The 9,002-nt window shown below is 27.0% G+C and overlaps 1 long non-coding RNA gene across 1 annotated transcript; it reads left to right on the top strand.

Annotated features, from left to right (window-relative positions):
* The first annotated feature begins 4,621 nt into the window (after positions 1-4,621).
* Positions 4,622-8,409, top strand: LOC136089449 (uncharacterized). The gene is made up of 2 exons (XR_010643061.1): positions 4,622-4,894; positions 7,429-8,409. It is a non-coding gene; the product is annotated as an uncharacterized LOC136089449 (long non-coding RNA).
* The last annotated feature ends 593 nt before the right edge of the window (positions 8,410-9,002 follow it).

The following is a 9,002-nucleotide window of genomic DNA, read 5'->3' as shown; positions in this document are numbered from 1 at the left end:
TTTTGACTTCTTTTTTCCACTTTCCTTTCTTTTATTATTTTTCCTGATCTGCTGGCTTCTTTGAAACCTCGAGCTCTCATATGCATACTACTTTTTTTTCCAAATTTTTTCTCTTTCTCTTATTTTGACAATAAACATGAGCTTTAAAAACACAAGAATTACAACATGCCTATGCACAAGAAACATTGTCACACGTCCATTTTGCTATATCAAACAGCTTTTCTAGAGTAGAACTAAACTTAAAAATGATTATAGGGCAGTGGTTTCGTTGAGGATGGTGTCACCCAGTCCGGTAAACTTTTGATGTCACCCCTCTAGACTATCAGGTGAAAGGTGAAACTAAAAAAAGTTCTCTATATCTAGAAACTTCTGGAAAAAAAAAATTGCCTTCAAAAAAAAATTCTGGCATACTTGTATATTATACGTCGTGACGGAGTCACCCAGTGCGGCCCGCAATCTCCTAGCGACGCCACTATTTCAGGGTTACACCTGAAATAACAATACCTGTAGCTTTTTTTCTTTACTTTAATAGTTATTTTTATATCATCCAAAAAATCTATTTGAAACAACGCAAAACATCGCATCAAAATGTAGCATAAGCAACAAACTATTATGTTAACTTTTAATCGAAATAACCGGTCAAATATTGCTACAAACCGTGTATACCGCGTTTTATACCTTAAACATCGGTTATATATATATATATATATATATATATATATATATATATATATATATATATATATATATATATATATATATATATATATATATATATATATATGTATATATATATATATATATATATATATATATATATATATATATATATATATATATATATATATATATATATATAGTGACAACTAAATAATTATAAGGATATATTTCAATTGCATAACTAAAAGTTTTACGCAATAGCGATCATTAGATGTAACAACACTAAAAAAGTAACAACAAAAATTATATTAAAAAAATGCTACGGAGTATCCGCTCTGATGACATTAAAGCAATGGTATATTATATAGCATATCAATATGATATCATATTATATAATATATCATTGCATTAAAGTTCATAATTAAAAATTTATTTTCTTGGCGGCATTTTAACGCAAGTTCGGTTCGATTGTTAAGCAAATTTAATGATGAGATAATAATGTGGTATTTTTCTGTCAAGTATAAACAGCAAAATTTACCACCATGTTTGAATGGCTTCGCTTGATCGATTTTTTTTTAGCATTCCCACATAAATTTCAAATGTTCAGTGAAGTTGGCTTTACTTTCATAAACAAAAGAGTTTTTATGTTTATACCACCTGTCAATGAAATTTTTCTCAGTAAGCCTAATGTAATAATATTCTTCTCCTTCTTGGTGAACATATAAACTTACCATGAAGAAGAAGGATATCATTACATTGCGTCAAAATGCCGCCATGATAATAAATTTCTAATTAAGAACTTTAATGTCATCAAAGTGGACACTCTATAGCATTTTTTTGTATATAATTTTTGTCGTTACTTTTTTGTTGCATATATATATATATATATATATATATATATATATATATATATATATATATATATATATATATATATATATATATATATACATATATAAAAAAAAGGCAAAGGGTAAAATAACCAATTAGTTTCGCCCCTTTATATTCGGCGCCATGGGCCATCGCCCAACCAGGCCCGAATGCCTTTTTTTTGAATGGGGTTAAATTGAGCTTGGGCGCCATAGAAATCTTGCCCAGGGCGCTGGTAGTGCTAAAACCGGCACTGTATATATATATATATATATATATATATATATATATATATATATATATATATATATATATATATATATATATATATATATATATATATATGTATGTATTATATGTATGTATGTATAATTAATTATTATTTTATAAATAAAATTATTTTTGTTATTGGTATTATTATTGTTACTAATATTAATAATAATCATATATTTTTCACAACATACACCACTTAAGAAAATAAATTAAAAATCAATTAAATAGTTCCATCAGATAGCACTTTTTGCAAAGTGTTATCTGATGCTTCGCAGCACTTAAGTGCAAGTTTAAAAATATCTTTGCAAACTTTAGTTTCTAAAACTTAAATTTTTTTCATACATAATTTAATAATAAAATGAATTTGTTGTACGTGATCCTTTAATAATATAAGCATATTTTGTTGTTGATATGTTGGAAATATGATATTATATAATGATATATAAATTTTATATTGCGATCTAATTGCTTATATGTTATATAATATATATCAGAGCCGGATCCGGCTCTGATATATATTATATAACATATAATTGCAATTAAGAAATAAAAGCTGGTTCAAACCAGCTTTTTTTGGTCTTTAAGATAGCTAACTTCCAAACATGGAGCAAACTCCAAATATTTATATGTTTATACTTATGTCAAATAAGGATGCTTTGCAAAAGATTGCTATGATTGGAAGCTGGGAACAAAAAAGCCCCAAAATTTGTGCCCCCCTGCCCCAAACGTGAGAGCAACAAGTTGATGAAATATTTTTTGTACTGTTTTTAACTACACTAATATTCATCGATAAATTTTAAATTTCATAGTAAAATATTTTAGCTTTCAAAAATTATGACCATATAAAGTTTAAACCCTCAGTTTGAGGGGGGGGGGGGGTTAATATGGTCATAATTTCAAAGACCAAAAAGACTCAAAGACCAAAAAAAGCTTGTTCCGGCTCTGTATATTTATGTAAAATGGTTCAAGTCTTTTTTGAAATGTTAATAAACTTTTATTGAAAGAAAATAAAATTAAAATTTTATTTTGCAAAGAAAGAACAAGTAATTAATTGGGTGCAGGGTTGTTCGGAAAAATGTGAAAAATTTTTATCATTGATTAATTTGAATAAACAAAAAATAACTCTTTTAGTTTATTAAATTTGACAAAAAAAATAGATGTGTTTAAAAAAAGAGATGAAACAAAAAATGAATGCGACTACTTTTTTAAGTTGTTGCTATGTTATGTTACTAGTCTTTATTTATAAATATTTCATAATAATTAACCCGTTGATATTTTATAAAAAAAAGGTAAAAATTATTCAAAGTATATAAGTAAATAAAACGGAAAAAGAGTGCAGACAAGATTTAAAAAGCAATATAATGTGATATTTAAAATTTTTTTTTTTCATATAATTACTTAAGATTTGTTAGCAATTGTGTGCAATGAAATTGTTTGCAATAAAAACTAGAACTATCTTAAATCAATGATGATAAAAAAAATTCAAACAAAATAAAAAAGTCAATTGTCGTTGAACCATGTTTGTAATTTTTTTTTAATTTATAAAGAGATAAATATAACACAAATTATTCAAAAGCAAATGAAAATTACAAAAGCGTTTACACACACACACACACACACACACACACACACACACACACACACACACACACACACACACACACACACACACACACACAGAGACGCACACGCACACACACAATGTTTACCTTTTCTTCTTAAGTTCTTTATACATAAATACTAATAAATTTATTTTCAAATACGTTAAATCTCTATATTCAATAAGACATGCATTCTACGTAAAACCCAATATTATATACAACTTACGTAAGCAGTTACTTATAGATTCAATATATTCTACAACAACTAATCAATACTAATACCAGTTAATTAATCGGAAATAAGTTCTTTTTTTTTCGTGTATAAACTCAAAGTGTAGATTTAAGCGTATAATAATGCTTTGAAATAGCCAAAAAGTAAATAATTCTTTTTTAATAAAAATAATAATAACGATATTTTAATAGGTAACTTGTTTATAATACCACTTTGTCGCCTAATGCGTCAAAGAATTTAAAGTATTTTGTATATTCAGTTTAGTATATTTGTGTTATAGAATTATAGAATTACAAATGTTACTTGTAATTCTATGAAACATTAGAAAGTTTTTTTTAACTCGTTGATGTTGTGTTTTCTAAAGGTATTCAAAGAAGACCTTATGAAAAGTGAAGGTTGCTTATCATCATTACTTTTTCAAAGTATGGGATCAAGACAGAACCTGGGCGCCACATATTTGCTGCAGTGTTTTTTATTTGGGGCACACCTAGTGGCTAAATGGCAAAAGAAAGTCTATGCCATTTGCGGTACCAATGATATGGTACGAAATGAGTCTCTTATTGATTCTACCAAAATACTACTTCCCCCTCTTCACATAAAACTTGGGCTGTTCAAAAATATTGTGAAGGCTCTGGTGCTTCAGATTTTAACAAAAATCTTCACAGAGTAGATTTTATTAGATAAAATATTTTAATGAATTTTTATTTTAAGTTTCTGTTTGGGCTTTTGACAGGTTTTCAAAAAGTGGTTAAAAAAATCATTGCAAACCTACTTAAAGTTAAAATTAGTTATTTAAGGTTACAATTGAATTAAATTTATCATTAATTTTGTTTCATACTTCAGATATAATTATGCAAATTGATATAAATTTATTAAATAAATTTAACTACTTTTCTAAATTTTAATTTATTACGACATCAATTTTAAGATGTATTAATTCTTAAACATTTCTGAGCAGCACATTTTAGTTGGACAAACGTTACGCTGACGCATTCGCTATTATAGGGCCAACAAAGGAATATAGTTGGCCGTACTTTGACGTTGCATTGGCATATGCTTAGCTGCTCATCAAACTAACACACAGAGCCTTATATAGGTCAAAAAATGCTCAAAAATAAATCATCTTTCAAAAATAAATATATTTGACATGATTTCAGAGGGTTCAAAGGTAAAAATTTTATTTTAGAGGTTAAAAAATAAATCTGACCATTTTGACTAACAGCATCTGACTCAAGCTACTCTCTGGAAGCGTATATGGGTGAGTTATATTAATTTTTTGTTAATTTTAAGAGGTGGGCTAATGTTATAAAGATTTTATGTTAATTCCAAATTTACAAACGCACACAAATTTAATGACTTTACGGAGGATCCGCCTTGTTTTGATCGAAAACGAACAAAATAATTTAACGGTAATAAAACTATGATTAATACTTTTTAAAGTTTATGGAAAAAATGTTTTAGACTTTTATAATAAATTTAGCGTTGCATTATTTATGGACTTGTTTACTTAAAAATTAAAACTCTTATTCCCGTAGGAATAAGAGTTTTAATTTTTTTAAATACTTTTTTTGATTAAAATTTAATAAGTTCTATCTTTTTTATGTTGAATTTTAATAATACTACATTTTTAGTTAAAAAAAAAGTTATGATACCAAATATAAATTTAAGCGGTTAAAGGAAATTCTTTTAAAATATCAAAATTAGGATGAGGGTTTGTAAGAAACGCACTTATTATATAGTTGATTATTATCTATTTATTTCAGTGATTTACATAATGATCAAAGAGACTAGAAAATTACGTCATAAGATAATTAGCAATAATTTCATCCAAAAGCAGGAAAATATTTTCCTATTTCTTTTGTTTCTTAAATTACCAAACTGTCTGCTTTTCTCTATACTATCTTTCAAATTCAAATAGCTCCAACTTTCACTTTAATATCTTCAGTTATTCAAACTCACTTTCATTGTTCCTTGAAGGTCGATAAAGATGTTATATGTCCTCTGCAAATCTTGGTATTCAGTTACCGTATGAAAATTAGCTAGAAGAAAAAAAAACCACAATATGAAAGAACTTTTTATCAGCGGTTAATTTACATATCTAAATAAGGTTTTTACGTAATATATGCTATTCTTGATATTTATACGTAATATATACTATTCTTGATTAACGTCGAATTATATATATAACAGAAGTTGCATCATGCTCATTGATTGGTTTAGTATAAGAATAAGACAAGAAATGTTAGTGTTTATATATGAAAACAAATGTTTTTTTATTAACTAACTAATTAAAAAAAACTTTATCTGACCAAGATAAAAACTTGATTTTTTTCAAATAGGAAGTATTTAATCTTGATTGAAGTTGATTAAAAATAAGTCATAATTAACTTAGGAGCCATAACACATTTTTAAACATAACTCAAAAAGGTGCGAATATGTGCAGTTTTTATTTTTATTAAAGGTTTGATACAAAAAATATGGTGGCACCAAGTCACAGGAACAATTTTAAAAACAAAATGAGGGTAGGGGGCGTCTTGAACTGCCGAATGATTTCTGGAAAAAAAAAATAGTAGTAATAAGGTCTTCAAAACTAAAAATCTGCCAACTGAAATGTCTCAAATTTTTTTTTTACATCTTCGCTTCCAATAACGCTGCAAGCAACCGCTACTAGAGTTAAAAGTTACTGGAAGAGAAAAGATGAAGTTTGTGGAGCAAGATAACAATTGAAAGAAAATTAAAAGCTTGCAAGTTATATGAATCAGGAAAGTAAGATGAAGGAAGCGAGTTCCAAAGAACTGATGTTTGAGGAAAAAGACTAGAAGAATAAGAGTTTTTGTAGCACTTATGAGCAGTCACAGAAAAAGGATGAAACTTGTTTGAATGACAAGTAACTTGAGAATGAATTCTAGTAGATGGCACAAGAGACGCTAGCTCTTTAAAGTAGTTCCCATTATAGTATTTGTAGAAAAGAGAATGAGAAGCAACGTTACAAAGATGTAATAATTTTTTTTTTTTTTTTTTTTTTTTTTTTTAACAACAATCATTATTATATATTTCAAAAACAAATAATATTTACATGTCTCCAGTTTATATAAATGTCCACCACAAATATTTACAATATCTAAAGAGCGTTAACAATGCTGTTAACGCATGCGCGTTTGACATTTTAACTCATGCGAATTAAAATAAATAAATTCGTGGTTTATAATATAATGTGCTGGCTATTAACCCATGCATTTAAAAAATATACGCAAGTCCGTCGCACCACAGGGCTACTAGGGACTTGCTTGTCGTTGTCGTTGAAAATATATGTTATTCGTTGAAAATATATATCAACATATATTAGTAGTAATATGTAGTTGTAAGGAAACTCGCAGAAGACTAAGAAAAGTCTTTTCATCGAGAACCTTTAAAATACAAAATAAACTAAAAATTTAAAGAGTAAAGACACACATTAATTTTTTGAGGTCTACTGTTCAGAAAAAATTTAACTATGTATAGTTGCTAACATTTTTTATTTTTTTATTTTTTTATATTTTATGTTTTATTTATTTTTTATTTATTTTTATAGCTTAAATTGTTCTTTTTACATTTTATTATATTAATTGTTCTTTTATATTTAATACATATCGATAAAATTGGTTTTGTTAATTATGAGATCTTTTAGTTTTTTCTTCAGGGCAATAAGATTATCCAATTTAGTAAGTTCTATATTTTGAGGTATTGTTTTGTTGTATAAATAGGGGCCACGGTATACAATTGAAAATCTCCAAAATTTTGTTTTTTTTATAGGCAATGTAAAGTTTCCGGTTCCTCGTGTGGTATATCTGTTGGCGTTGGTTTGAAAAAAGTTATTAGTAAAATGAGTTGGGACAAGTCCGAGCTTATATTTGAGCATAAATAAAACATTTTGGTAGATGTTAATTTGATAGATATTTAAAGCATTCAAGTTTTTAAGTAAAGGATCGGCATGAGTGAATTTATTTTTATTATAAATCAATCTTGATGCGTGTTTTTGGTGTGTATATAGAGAACTTAATTTAGATTTATTTGTACTTCCCCAGGCAATATTAGCATATGTTAGATAACTTTGTATATAAGAAAAGTAGAGAACTTTCAGATTCTCCTGGGAAAGTATAGTTTTGACTTTGTAAAGTATGCCGATACTTTTTGATATTTTTGTATTTAATGTTTTTATATGGGGTTTCCAAGAAATCGTTTCGTCAATAATTATCCCAAGAAATTTAATAGTTGCAGTTCTTTCGATGTTTATGTTATCAATTTTTAGTAATGGTAGCATGCTTGGTATTTTGTTTTTTTGTTGGTTGGAATGAAACAAGATGTATTTTATTTTTTCTTGATTTAAAGATAATTTATTTACTTTAAACCAAATGTTTAGATTCTCAAGGTCATCATTTGCAGATTCAAAGAGATTTTCAATTGATGCTGATGAATAAAATAAATTTGTGTCATCAGCAAACATTATTGCATCAAGTTTTTTTAGTGATTGTGGAAGATCGTTAATATAAATTAAAAATAAAAGAGGACCAAGAATGGAACCTTGGGGAACTCCGCATTTTATTTTTAGTAAATTAGAATACTTATTATTGTTCGAAATAACACATAGTTGTCTGTTGCACAGATAACTTTTAAACCAATCTAGGCTAGTATTTTTTATTCCGTATTTTTCCATTTTTTTTAGTAAGATATCATGATTAATTGTGTCAAATGCTTTGGATAGGTCTATAAAAGTTCCTAATACAAATTGCTTTTTATTAAAAGAATCACTTATGCTATTAACTAAATCTAAAATTGCATGTTCTGTTGAGTGCTGTGCTTGAAAGCCGAATTGTTTTTAATCTCAAATCCGTCCATAAAAGGACGGATTTGAGATTTATAGAGATAAAGAATAGAATTCAGAGTAAGAAAGTGTCGTGCTCGATAAAGAGATGCAACCTTAGCAGATGATTATTTTGCAGTGAATTTGATATACGGTTTCCATAAAAGATCGGAAGTAAGATTTAATTTTATAAGATGAAAGGTAAATGACTCATCGAGTAAAACTATATTCCTAAAAAAATTGACTCTAAATTAAAAATTTCCTCCTTTGAGTAAGTCTCAGATACCAACTTCCATCCAACCCCGTAAAAATGCTTCTGCCAGGTGAAACTTTTTTTGTAGGTAAATTTTTAAGACTTTGCTTAATTTATTTTTATGAAAGTTTTTAATAAGAAAGTTAACTCCTACTTTTAAAACTATGTATTTTGAGGGTATTTGGATTTTAAAAGTATTAAGGGTTCATTTGGTTTCAAAAAAAGAATTTATTACTCTAAAAAATGATTTAAAAGAACAAATATTAAATTTTT

Source organism: Hydra vulgaris, chromosome 13 (assembly GCF_038396675.1).
Source record: "Hydra vulgaris chromosome 13, alternate assembly HydraT2T_AEP".
Classification (NCBI taxonomy): domain Eukaryota; kingdom Metazoa; phylum Cnidaria; class Hydrozoa; order Anthoathecata; family Hydridae; genus Hydra; species Hydra vulgaris.
Note: the sequence above shows the minus strand (reverse complement) of the source record. Positions and strands in the feature narration are given on the sequence as shown.